Source organism: Hyperolius riggenbachi, chromosome 3, assembly GCF_040937935.1.
Source record: "Hyperolius riggenbachi isolate aHypRig1 chromosome 3, aHypRig1.pri, whole genome shotgun sequence".
NCBI classification, from domain to species: Eukaryota; Metazoa; Chordata; class Amphibia; order Anura; family Hyperoliidae; genus Hyperolius; species Hyperolius riggenbachi.
In genome coordinates, this window is record NC_090648.1 from 227,593,306 (window position 1) to 227,606,229 (window position 12,924).

General features: G+C 46.4%; 1 long non-coding RNA gene across 3 annotated transcripts in view; it reads right to left on the reverse strand.

Moving 5' to 3' along the window:
• The window catches only part of LOC137563453 (uncharacterized), a 120,742-nt gene that overhangs the window by 88,354 nt on the left and 19,464 nt on the right, over nucleotides 1-12,924 (reverse strand). For all 3 annotated transcript variants that reach the window (XR_011030357.1, XR_011030355.1, XR_011030356.1), the window contains one exon: nucleotides 9,730-9,786. This is a non-coding gene — a long non-coding RNA (uncharacterized lncRNA). The remainder of the gene's footprint in view (nucleotides 1-9,729; nucleotides 9,787-12,924) is intronic.

The window sequence follows — 12,924 nt, forward strand, 5'->3', positions numbered from 1 at the left end:
CCCGCCCCCCGCGACGGCAGGGGTCGCATCCCCTATTGGTACGCCAGTGGTTATCACTTCTTTTGATGTGGACAAAAGTTTCCCACTGCAGCAAGGAGCGTTCCACTGAAGAACAAAGTGTTGTGTTTAACTGTTTGAATGCTTTATTTTTGCTTTTTTTTTTTGCAGTAGTACATTTCAAGCTGTAAATATTCTTTTAGAATAAAGAGAAAATACTGAGATTTATACCATTTTAAGCAAGCTGAAAATCTCTGAAATAATGTAACTTGGGTTGTTTGTACATAGTCCAAGTAAAGTAGTTAGTGCCTTATAACATTTTCCCTGTGACAGCAGACAGAAAAAACAATTCTGTTTAAAAAGAGTAGGGGTTAACCGGGGGTTAACACAGTTTTCCCTCTTCCTGGTCAAATGTTAGCAACTTCATGCAAATGACTTCCTTTATCAAGACAAGAGTCTTAAGATATTGCAAGGGCCCAGGACAACCAAATGGCATTATCGCCATGTAGAGGGAGAAACGTCACACCTAAAGGTGGCCATACATTGGTCGATTTGCCATCAGATCGACCAACAGATAGATCCCTCTCTGATCGAATCTGATCAGAGAGGGATTGTATGGCTGCCTTTACTGCAAACAGATTGTGAATCGATTTCAGCATGAAACCGATTACAATCTGTGGAGCTGCCGTCGCCTCCCCCCCCACCCCCCGCATACATTACCTGATCCGGCCGGCGCGAGCCCCCCGGTCTCCGCTGTCTTCTTCTCTGTGCTCGGCTCCAGCTTCACTGAACTTCTGGTCCGGGGCAGTTTAAACAATAGAGGGCGCTTTACTGTTTAAACTTCCTGCCGGGACAGGAAGAAGTGAAGCCTGCCGGACTCGGAGCCCAGCGGAGAAGGAGCAGCGGTGACAGCGGGGACAAACGCCGTCGGTAATGTATTGCCGCTGTATTGGGTGGTTGTCGGGCATTCCAACGCTGCTATCAACGCACTCCCGACCCGCCAGCGATCGAGCGAAATCTTCAGCACAGACAGGAACGACGGGAATCGACGGGTACGATGGATTTCGGTCAGAAATCGATTGTTCGGTCAACGTTTCCGCAACAATTTTACAGCAGATTCAATCACAGTGATCAAAATCTGCTGTATATCGGCGGGAAAATCGTTAGGTGTATGGGCCCCTTTAGACAGCTTTCCGGAGACAGTGCGGCACCTCCATTCCGTACTTCAATAGCAGTCCTACCATCTGTCCACTCTGCAGAAAGTTGAAAGAGATCTTTATCAGCACAGCTGGCCTTCTGCCTGACTTAGCAAAACTGTCTTGACCTTAGAAACATTGAAATCCATCTTTTGTCATAAATATGACTTTCCAAAGGGTGAAGATCCGGCTATTTTAGAGATTCGGAACAAACCACACGATGGGATGTTTCCGAAATCACAGTAAGTCCTGCCAAAGCAGAGATATGCATTTTGGGGCCACAGTTCACCCCAGCTCACTCATATTTGATATCACTGTTCTTGATAAATCCTGACTGACCTAAAAATGATATTCGATTTATCATATCATTGTGAATCGATTTCAGCATGAAACCGATTACAATCTGTGGAGCTGCCGTCGCCTCCTCCCCCCACCCCCCGCATACATTACCTGATCCGGCCGGCGCGAGCCCCCCAGTCTCCGCTGTCTTCTTCTCTGACAAATAAGATAAATATGATTATTTATCATAAGTTGCACCGTTGTGGAGATAGAGCACATTTCATAATTCAGATATATTTTCTGTCTCCATGAGAAGGGGTCGGCTCATCTCAGGTTCCAAGAGGTGTGTGATCCCCACCCGCATTCCTCCTTGCTGAGTAAGAAGTATAACCATAGAGAACACGGGAACTCAGGGTTCCTTGTTCATCACCTGTGTCGAATACCATCCCAACAACCAGGTGGACTCTGGCAAGCGGCCATATTGGTTTTTCCCTTTTCACAAAGGCTTCTGGCTGCATGGCAATCAGCCCTCTTGAATTTTCATTAGACAAAGACTTTTGATTGCTGCATGGACTTTCGATTGCCGCATGAACTACCAGTAACAGTAATTTGAACTGTATTATAAGTGTAACGGTTGGGTGTAGCAACTCAGATGTCTGATTATATGGTGATCTGCAGAATCACCAATAAGGCAGACGCAATACCTGATTATGTGGTGATCTGCAGAATCACCAATAATACTAGTATAGCCAAAATGGTGCTAAGAGTGAAGTGCTTGGTGCAACCGTAATGTAATAGTTTGGCGAGACCTCACCAGAGGGGCTGGTGAGGTACAATCAGTACACTGACTGTATGATAGTGTACAAGCCCCAGCAAGCTGGAGATACTGATACTGAAGAGATAGGATCTCCCGAGGAGCGGTTAATTCAGACTGTACTGCAGCCTAGTGATCACCTGAGGAGCAGGTGATTAAGATGGTACTGCAGCCTTGAGGACACCTGAGGAGCAGGTGATACAAACAATACTGTAACCAATGATCACCTGAGGAGCAGCTGATTACGACTGTACTGCAGGCTAGTGAATTCCTGAGGAGCAGGAATTACAAACAGTACTGCAACTAATGATCACCTGAGGAGCAGGTGATTCTATACTAGAATCCCTCACCAGAGGCTAGGTCCACTGGCGAGGACAGAGTGGTCAGACAGGCTAAGTTCGGCAACAGAGAGGTGAGTATCGGTACAGAATCGTGAGGCAAAAGGATAACGGGTAAACAAGCAGAGGTTCAGCAATAAGTCAGATAGGCAGAAGTACAGAATCAGCGAGCAGATGCAAGGTCAGTGTATAGCCAGAATCATACACAGATAATCAATAACAATATAGCAATATCCTAGTCTAGGTGTGAAGTCCTTGGTTTCAACACCTGGGATCTAGACTAAGGTCTGAGCGCTAACACTAAAGTATGCACGACAGCAGACGAGGAAGGACTGAAGCCCGAAGGCTTAAGAAGCAGAGGAGACCCCACAGGCACGCCTGCCGCAATCAGCCAATCCGGGGCACCGCGAGTCTCCTCTGACGTCAGCCGACCAGCAGATCAGCTGACGCCTCTCCTCCTAGCATAAAGGTCCTGTCTGTGCGCGCGCCCACGCGAAACAGCGACCTTATGGGCAAAAGAAAGCCCCGTCCTCGGCGTCCTAGATACCGGAGGGACAGGCAGGAGCACGGGAGCAGCTGCGGCGGCGGTGCTGTTCGCCGCAGCTGTCGCCACCAGGTTACATCCGTCCTCGGCGACCCAGAAGCCGGTGGAACGGGCAGAGACACGGAGGCAGCTGCGGCGGCAGTGCTGTTCGCCGCAGCTGCCGCTACATTTGTTACAGTACCCCCCCCCCCCCTCTAGGCGTGGACTCCGGACACGCTTCCTGAGACTTTTTCCCCGTTTTGTTTACCCTAACCATCACAGGGCGGGAAGGGGGGGAATACCTCTGCTCAGGGTGGGAGGGAGGGGAATGTCTCTGCTTCAAAAGCTCAGAATGATAGGACGAGAAGAACCTTAACCTCCTGGACCTGATTGGGAGAGCCCAAACTCTGTCTGCCGGAATGACTTTCCAATCCACCACCTGTTCTTCACCATCCATCAAAGGAAACCCTGCACTGGTAGTCTGCTCACCCTGAAGTCCCAAAGTTGCAATGACTACACTTTCAGGGAGAATGCCAACAGGAGTACGAGACTGTACAGATTCCGGCTCAATGCATCTCGAGAGTGCATCCGCTTTACCAGTCTAGTTGCCTGGTCTATACGTAATAATAAAGTTAAACCGAGTACAAAACAGGGACCACCGGGCCTGCCTAGGTGTAAGCCGCTTAGCACCTTCAATATACTGCAAGTTTTTGTGATCTGTAAAGACTGTGATAGTGTTCTGAGCCCCCTCAAGCCAGTGGTGCCACTCCTCAAATGCAAGCTTGATGGCTAATAGCTCACGATTCCCTATATCATAATTTCTTTCAGCTGGGGAGAACTTCCTGGAGAAGTATGCACACGGATGCAATTTGCCCTGCAGGCCAGGGTGTTGGGACAGTACAGCCCCTACCCCAATCTCTGAAGCATCCACCTCCACCACAAAAGGAAGGGACACATCTACATGCTTCAAGATGGGGGCGGAACAAAACAACAGTTTGAGTGAGGAGAATGCGGTCAGTGCGTCTAATAACCAGTTGTGGGTGTCCGCCCCCTTCTTGGTAAGATCCGTGAGGGGCACAATTATAGAAGAAAACCCCTTTATGAATAGTCTATTATAATTGGCAAAGCCTAAAAATCGTTCGCTAAACAATGGTCTTGACAATAAGGGGACCAACTCAACAATTGTCCGGAACCCCAGTCAATATGAGTACAGTGCTTCTCGAGCCACGGCATCCCTAAGATCACGGAGGTGGTGGCCATCTTGATAACAAGGAGCTGAATATTCTCCTTGTGGAGGGCACCGATCTGACATGATAGTACTGGAGTCTGTGAAGGAGATCGATTGTTCTGCAATGGTGAACTATCCACCGCGGTAATTAACACATTCTGACCCAAGGGCTGGAGAGGAAGCCCAAGCTGGAGTGCAAAATCCTAATTCATAAAGTTGGCGGCGGAGCCTGAGTCCAAAAATGCCTGCATCTCCTGGACTCGGTCTCACCAACTGATCACACAGGGCAAAAGAAGTCTATCCTCCGCTAAAGGAATGGCTGAACCCAGAGCCGGATTAAGGCTAAATGGGGCCCTAAGCAAAGTAACTGATTTGGGCCCCCCAATCATGTCATAATAGAATCAGAAGATGCAGCTGCACAGCAACATGCCGCACACACCGGGGCAGCCGAGCTACTGGTTGCTATGGGCAACAGCCCGCTTTCCTCTGTGGGTCCACAATGCAGGCAATAGCTGCGCCAAAATGCAGAGTGAGAGATAATTGGCTGGGAGATTTGCACTCAAGGGCTGGGGCACCCCTGTGAAGAGGGTGCCAGATATCACAGCAGCAGCACTTTCCCTCTGCATCTCCAGCCTGGCAATAGCAAAAAGCTCTGGACACCGCCAAAATGGAAGCCGTTCCCCAGACAGAATTACCGTACATAACCACCCTCACCACCGAACAACCGATTTCCTCCCAAACTAGAGAGCCACATCTACCATGCAGCCTCCATCCCAGTGAATACCATAGTCCAGCAGGGAAGGCAGCAGCAGCTGGGGAGAATGACAGCACCAGATGACTCACATTCACCTATTGCGATCCAAGCAATAGAGGTCCCGTCATCCATAGCCCATCTGTCTCCTCTAGAGTGCTGCCGCTCTGTTACTTCTACTATTACTACTTCCTACTTCCTGTCTGATCTGAGAATCAGGAAGTTCAGAGCGAGCGGCTGCACTGTAGAAGAGACAAATGGGTTTCAGATGACAGGATCTCTATCGCTTGGATCATGGATAGGTGAGTGAGCGTTTGCCATCTGCTGCTATCATTCTTGCTGCAGCTGTGGTTCTTTGTGGGAAGGGAGGGAGGAGTGGGCAGAGTGCACAGTAGCAGGAGGGGGACCTAGGAGGAGAGCCTGGCTCTGAAGACAATCAGCAGCGCACGGCATCATTTGACAAGACAAGACAAATAACATTTATATTGCGATTTTCTCCTGGCAGACTCAAGGTGCCAGAGCTGCAGCCACTAGGATGCGCCCTATAGGCAGTAGCAGTGTTAGAGAGACTTGCCTAAGGTCTCCTACTGAATAGGTGCTGGCTTACTGAACAGGCAGAGCCGAGATTCGAACCCTGGTCTCCTGTGTCAGAGGCAGAGCCCTTAACCACTTGATGACCCAGCCTTTACCCCCCCTTAAGGATCAGCGCTGTTTTCGCTGATCTGTGCTGGGTGGGCTCTACAGCCCCCAGCACAGATCAAACACCAGGCAGAGTGACCAGATCGCCCCCATTTTTCCCCACTAGGGAGATGATGTTCTGGGGGGGTCTGATCGCTCCTACCTGTGTGTGGCTGGCGGGGGGGGCACCTCAAAGCCCCCTCCACCGCAGGATTTCCCCTCTCCCTCTCCTCCCTCCCTTCCCCGGAGATCGGAGGCTGCACAGGAATGGATCTGTCCTGTGCAGCCTCTAACAGGCTCCTGCCTGTCATGTGACAGCGATCCCTGGCCGCTGATTGGCCGGGGATCGCTGATCTAGTACAACGCTGCTACTGTTAGCAGCGTTGTACAAATGCAAACAAAGCGGATTATTTCCGCTTGTGTTTACATTTAGCCTGCGAGCCGCGATCGGTGGCCCGCAGGCTATTCACGGAGCCTTCCGCCGTGAATTGACAGGAAGCAGCCGCTCGCGCGAGTGGCTGCTTCCTGATTAATTAGCCTGCAGCCGGCGACGCAGATCTGCGTCACTGGTCCTGCAGCTGCCACTTTGCCGACGCGCATTATGAGTGCACGGTCGGCAAGTGGTTAAAGGGACTCCGAGCAGTGCCTGTGGGTATGCCTTTAAGCATACCCACAACTAATTAATTAAATCCTCACACCTACCAGCATGATGTTTGTAATTATATCCCCCTGGGTTCCTTATATTTCATTGCATTGTGCTGAATCGAGCTGCCGAATTTGGAGAGAAGTTGTGCTGTGTAATACAATGTAACTATGGAAAGATGCATATCATTTTGAAGCTCTCTTTCGCCTCTTTCCAATGATAGATAAACTGCCACCCTACGCCTTTTAGTTTTCGCTATTTTCGCGATCGAAATTGCCGTGGCTGCGATTTCGATCGCGAAAATGGCGAAAACTAAAAGGCATAGGGTGGTGGTTTATATATCATTGGAAGGAGGAGAAAGAGAGCTTTAAAATGATATGCATCTTTCCATAGTTACTGCACTGCTCAGAGTCCCTTTAACCATTATACCATCCAGCCACCGCTGGGCTGGTTTATGTGCTGATAGGGCCCCTTTGACTCTGAATGGGGCCCCAAGCGACTGCTTTTGTTGCCTGGTCGGTAATCCGGCCCTGGCTGAACCACTAACCGTGGTACTACCAGCCACAAGAGTGCGGTACAGCCCGTCAGTATCCTGTGAAAAGTCTGGACTCATAAACTCAAAATCTGTCAGGGAACCCGACCCCTTCTGCTTCCCCAGTTCGGAAGCTACTGTCTGATCCGAGAGACCTAAATCACTCTGCGGAAGTGATAAGATCTCCATAAACTCCCGGGGCTTACCCCGAATCCGTTTCTGAAACCGAACTCGCCGGTCAATCTTGATAGCAAGAGCTATAGCCTCGTCTAGGGACCTGGGTTCGGGATGGCCTAACATCAAGTCGGCCACTGAATCAGATAAACCTGATAAAAAACAATCAAGTAATGCATACTGTCCCCACTTGGCCGTCACTGCCCATCTTCTAAATTCTGCTGCATATCTGTGAGGAATAGCGGGACCACCGCCGCCGCGCAGGGCAGCATGGCGGCGACCTCCGCTTCCCAGCTGGCGGCTTCCGACAGAGGGGGGCAGTCACCGCCGCGCCTGTCAGTATGGCGGCAGGCCCTGCAATCCAGCCGGCGGGCTTCCGTATGCGGGCGTGCGCTGACCGGGGACCTGGCCTCTCGTGATCTGGTGATCAGCTGACCTCAATAATTTATAGAAAAGGACTTAGATTCAAAGAACGAGGAGGTATAGTGCAGTTTTGGCAAAATCTTGTAGAAAAACTTTATTGGTACAAAATATCAAAAAATATTAAAAGCTTTTTCAATTAGTCTTCATATGATCAATTCAATACCATAAGACATGAATGATTGAAACTGATTGATAAATATTATATTCTAGCTTGATGCAATTTTAAAAGAGGTTTTGTATTTTACAGGCAACGACACATGTTCGTTTCGGGCTCCTTATGTCGTAAATTTGCCCTTCATCAGGCCGTAATACACATTTCTAGAAAGCAAGCAATAAAAACAGATATTAAAAATCAGAACTCAAAAAAATAAGCTCAAAGAAGAACAAAAGAGCAAGGGAAAAAAGCTTCACCATTGTGATTTCCGGTATGTAATACACCTGGCTCTGAAAAAGTTCTGAACCTACATACCAAAAAGGGAAATTGAAATGTAGACACCAAACCCTACAGTGATCATATAAAAGCTCATGCCATATAATAAGAAAAAGAAAGGGAAAATCAGAAAGAGAAAAGCCATAGTTTTCCCTTAGAGGAAAATCCAGAGCAGGTCTGCACCATGGACTAGTGAATATCAGTCCATGTATCACTGCTAATAACTAAGGATCCCAAAGGTCACAGGAAATTCTAGTGCAGAGAAACTAAGATCATTAGAGCAACAAGAATCCACCAATATAATATAAAGAACGCAGTTCAATGGAAAGACATTCAAGATGCAGTATTTTAAGCACAATATAGGGTACACAAGCACAAACCTGTATGGCGGAAAAAATTAGCGCAATGCCAGAAAATTACAAAAAATTGAGCACAGGCATCCAGACCAAGCAGATGCACATAAGGATCTGTGAAAATATAAAAATAAACATATATGTATATACTGGATGCAAGGCAAAGATACCTCAACACATAGTGCCCCCAAAGCAACCTCCAGGATACAGCAACCTAAGCCTAGTTGGGCCAGCATAAGAGCACAAGTCCCTCCACATAAGAGCATGAGCCCCTCAAAGCGTCATAGAAAATAAGGTATATGCCCATATAGAACATAAGGTACTGTAACTAGAGTATATATATTTTTCGTGAGGTTGAATAAATCAAAAGATAGGAACCATACTTACTCTTCCACGGCGTCACGAAGAAAGAACGCTGCTAGAGTGGGAGTCCTGACTGTAATGGCGCTTTCCGCTGTTTAAATATCCACACTTGGCGTCCTCCAATGTTCTATGCGCCTGCGCAAACTAATGGCCAATCAACGCCCTCCTGTTCTCAATGTGCGCTCCAGCATATACCCGCCGGGACGCAACATCGCACACGCGGACACGTAGGCGTGGTAATGCGCCAATGGGGAAAGAGTTACACACATGGGCGGTCACGATGATCGCCATACCCTTTTCGGAACTACCAATCCGTCTAGCATGCCATATAAATCTATCTCATAAAGGCGGAAATGCCATATAGATCTGTAAAAGGCGGAAATGTCATAAGGCTCTATAGAGTAAAGGCGGAAATGGACCACAACCTGCGCTAAAGTGCAGGATGCGGAAATATCATATAGGTCTACCAAATATAGGCGGAAATGCCATAAGAATCAATCAAATAAGGCAGAGATGGACCACAGCCTGTGTTCAGATTTAAATTCAGACAATCTGGAAGCCTAATGCTGGGAATACACGTTAAGTTTTTACTTTAGATAGATGGGTTCGATAGATAAATTCCAACCTGTTGGATCTGGTCGATTCTACTTTCGTTTCGATTCTCCTCATTCAAGTGAATGTAATTGATAAGAAAAGATAAGGAATCGAGAGGGGAATCGAGCAGTGAATCGAGAGTAGAATCGATCGAAAGCGAAAACGACGGCAAAAACGAACGCAAAAACGCATCGTGTATTCCCAGCATAAGTAAGTCAAGGATACACTTTAAAGAAATCCGACTAAGGCATAGTTTGGGAACTATTGAAAAGGGATAATAGGAGAGGGCAAATAACACCCTAATGAGACCCCTCTAAACCCTTTAATTATACAACTCCACTATACCCATACCCTAACCTATGTTGAAAAAATTGGTGAGCACTATATATTGAGGCACCAGAAGAATAATTTACCACATATCCAGCCAGACGATCTATGCAAGCGTGATCCCACATTGGTAATCCGAATTTCTAAGAAAAAGAAAGAAAAGAGACATGAGCAAAAATGAGAAAAACGCACCCTTAAATGCGCATGTGATAAAAGAAAGGACAGAGAAGCAAATATAAAATCATTCATGGGAGTCTATAAATCAATTCTTGGTCACTTATTGGGGTCTATAATCAATGTTTAAGCCGGTAGGATACAATGTTTGCAAGAACTTTATCCACCACGCTTCTTTGTGGAGCAAAATGGATTCTCTGTTTCCTCCTCGCCTAGGAGGGGAAACTATATCTAATATACAAAATCTCAGCTGATTTGCTGAGTGACCCATCTCCACAAAATGCTGAGCTACTGGGGAATCAATTTGAGAGGGGTTCAAACCCCGTTTAATGGCTACATTGATTTTAGATTTGTGTTCAATAATTCGTTCCTTAACCACCCTAGTGGTTTCCCCAATGTACATTTTGCCACATGGACATTTGATGCCATACACTACAAAGTTAGTATCACATGTGGCATAATGGGAAAACTTTATAGGGAATCCCTTCATGGGATGATTGATACTCCTCCCTTTTAAAACTAACTGGCAACACGAACAGTGTGAACAAGGAAAAGTTCCTTTCTGTTGAGGAACTAGCTGTCTTTGGGTACTAACTCTAGTGGATCCAATGTCTGCTTTAATTAAGTGGTCTCGGATAGAACGTGCCTTCTTATAAGCCACCATAGGGACCTGTCTAAAAGCTGGAATTTCAGTACCCATGGAGCGCAGAATGGGCCAGTGTCTCTTCACCACCTTTGCAATTTCTGATGACATAGTGTTAAAAGATGTTGCCAGAATCATGCGATCATCTTTTCCATTGCCCCGATTCTTACCGGTTTTGAGTAAATCCACTCTATCTTGTTTCATAACATCCCTTTTGATGCGTTCCACAAGCTTTTTAGGATAATGGCGGTCGAGAAATCTTGTCGCCATACCAGACATACGTCTTTCAATTTGTTGCCAATCCCAAACAAATAGGACAAGCACCATCACTAATACTGTATATCATCAAATAATATCAGGCTAATAAGTGATATATATCAAATAATGCATGTGTGCAGAAAGGCCAATATGAAAATGAGAGCATATAACCAAAAGAGAAAGTATGACCCTGCATGAACCGCACCACAGCATATAAAGATAATAAACAAGCCTTTATTGATCCATACAAATACAATAAAACCATAAAAACAGGCACACTATAAGTACAATAGCCCTCGAAGTTGCACTGTATGTGCTGATATAGCTAAATAGATCCAAATGACCAGATACCAGCTGTTACCACCGGGAGCACAGAAGGGAGGGATGGGTGAAGCAGATCTAAGTCTGCAAAAAAGTGATCAGTGCAAGTGAGGCTGATGCCCCCTAATATTAAGGAGATGTGAGGCGTGTCGCCAAGTGTTGGGACCAGCGAGTAGAGTGCTGGCCAAAAAGGAGTGAGGGAACAAACAACAATGGGAGCCCCAGTGCGGAAAATTGGTGTATGGAAGGTGCGTGTGCAGTATAGGGCTTACCGGAGTAGGCTGGATCAGAGGGCGGGTGTGCGGAGAAATCTTTCAATTTGTTGGTCCTCGCTCACTATGCGACGTACACGCATAAGTTGTGATTTAGGGAGGGACTCCCGTAGGCTCCTAGGGTGGAAGCTATTGAAGTCCAAAAGGGTGTTACGGTCCGTTGGCTTGGAAAAGAGATCGAACGATAACATGCGGCCCCTCCTACACACACTGACATCCAGAAATGCAATTTTTTGAGTATCTATATTGAATGTAAACTTAAGTGCATTGGAGGCTCCCTGTAGTTCGTCATAGAAGAGATCAAAAGAGGACCTGGGCCCTGACCAAATCAGGAAGATGTCGTCGATGTAACGACGCCACACACATGCATATTTTCGATAAAGGTTGTTCCTATACACCCAGTCCTCCTCAAATCTTTCCACGAACAAGTTTGCATATACCGGAGCTACATTAGATCCCATAGAGGAACCTCGCATTTGAAGGTAAAACGTGTCCTGGAAAAGGAAAAAATTCCTCTCCAAGACAAGTTCCAGGAGTGACATAAGAAATTCTATTTGTAACCCATTCACTGATAGATCACCCAATAAGGATTGTCGAACTGCAGCTTTGCCCTCAGTATGTGGAATACAAGTGTATAATGATTCAATATCTAACGTGATCAGGAGACAATCTTCATGGGGTAAGATTAATTCACTCATTTGTTTAATGAAGTCGGATGTGTCCCTAAGATAGGACTTTTGGCATAACATACATTTTCTTAAGACTCTATCCAAAAAGATAGAAGTATGGTTAAAGATTGAGTCACATCCTGCCACGATTGGTCTCCCCGGCGGTTGATTGAGCCTTTTATGAATCTTGGGTAAACAATATATAACCGGTATGACCGGATTCTCATTATACAAATAATCAAATAGCTTTTGATCAATAATATTGTTATCCAAAGCTTCATCAAGAATTATCTTAAGCTCACTCAGAAATTTCCTAGTCGGGTTCACATCCAACTTCCTATAAACGTTACTATCTTCAAGTTGTCTCAAGATTTCAGAAATATAATCATTTTTGTTCATAACCACCACTGCTCCTCCCTTATCCGCAGATTTAACTACGATAGACTGATTCTTCTTTAGACCAAACAGGGCTTCTTTTTCTGCTTTGGTAATGTTATGTTGAACATAAGGCATACTCCCTCTCTTAAATTCGATCTCTAGTTTGGCAATATCTTTTTTTACTTGTTTAATATATGCCAGCCAGCCAATCACTTGCAGACTTCAGTTCCAGCCCCCTGGGCGGGCTGGTGAAACAGGGCTTTTGCATTTAAGCCCACAGTTGTCAGTTGCTCGTTGTCTGCTGTCGTGAATACACTTCTGTGTTAGCGCTCAGACCTTAGTGCAGTGCCCTGGTGTTGATACTAAGGATTTCACACCTTAGCTTAGGATTATTATTGTATATTGATCTGTGTTTTGACTCTGGCTATCCCTGACTACTCTATCTCTTGCTGATCTTGTACCTTTGCCTATCTGATCTTTGTTGCCGACCTCTGCCTGTTTACCGATTACTCTTCTGCCTTCCACTCCTGTACTGCTGCCGTCATCTCTGTTGCCGAACCCTTGCCT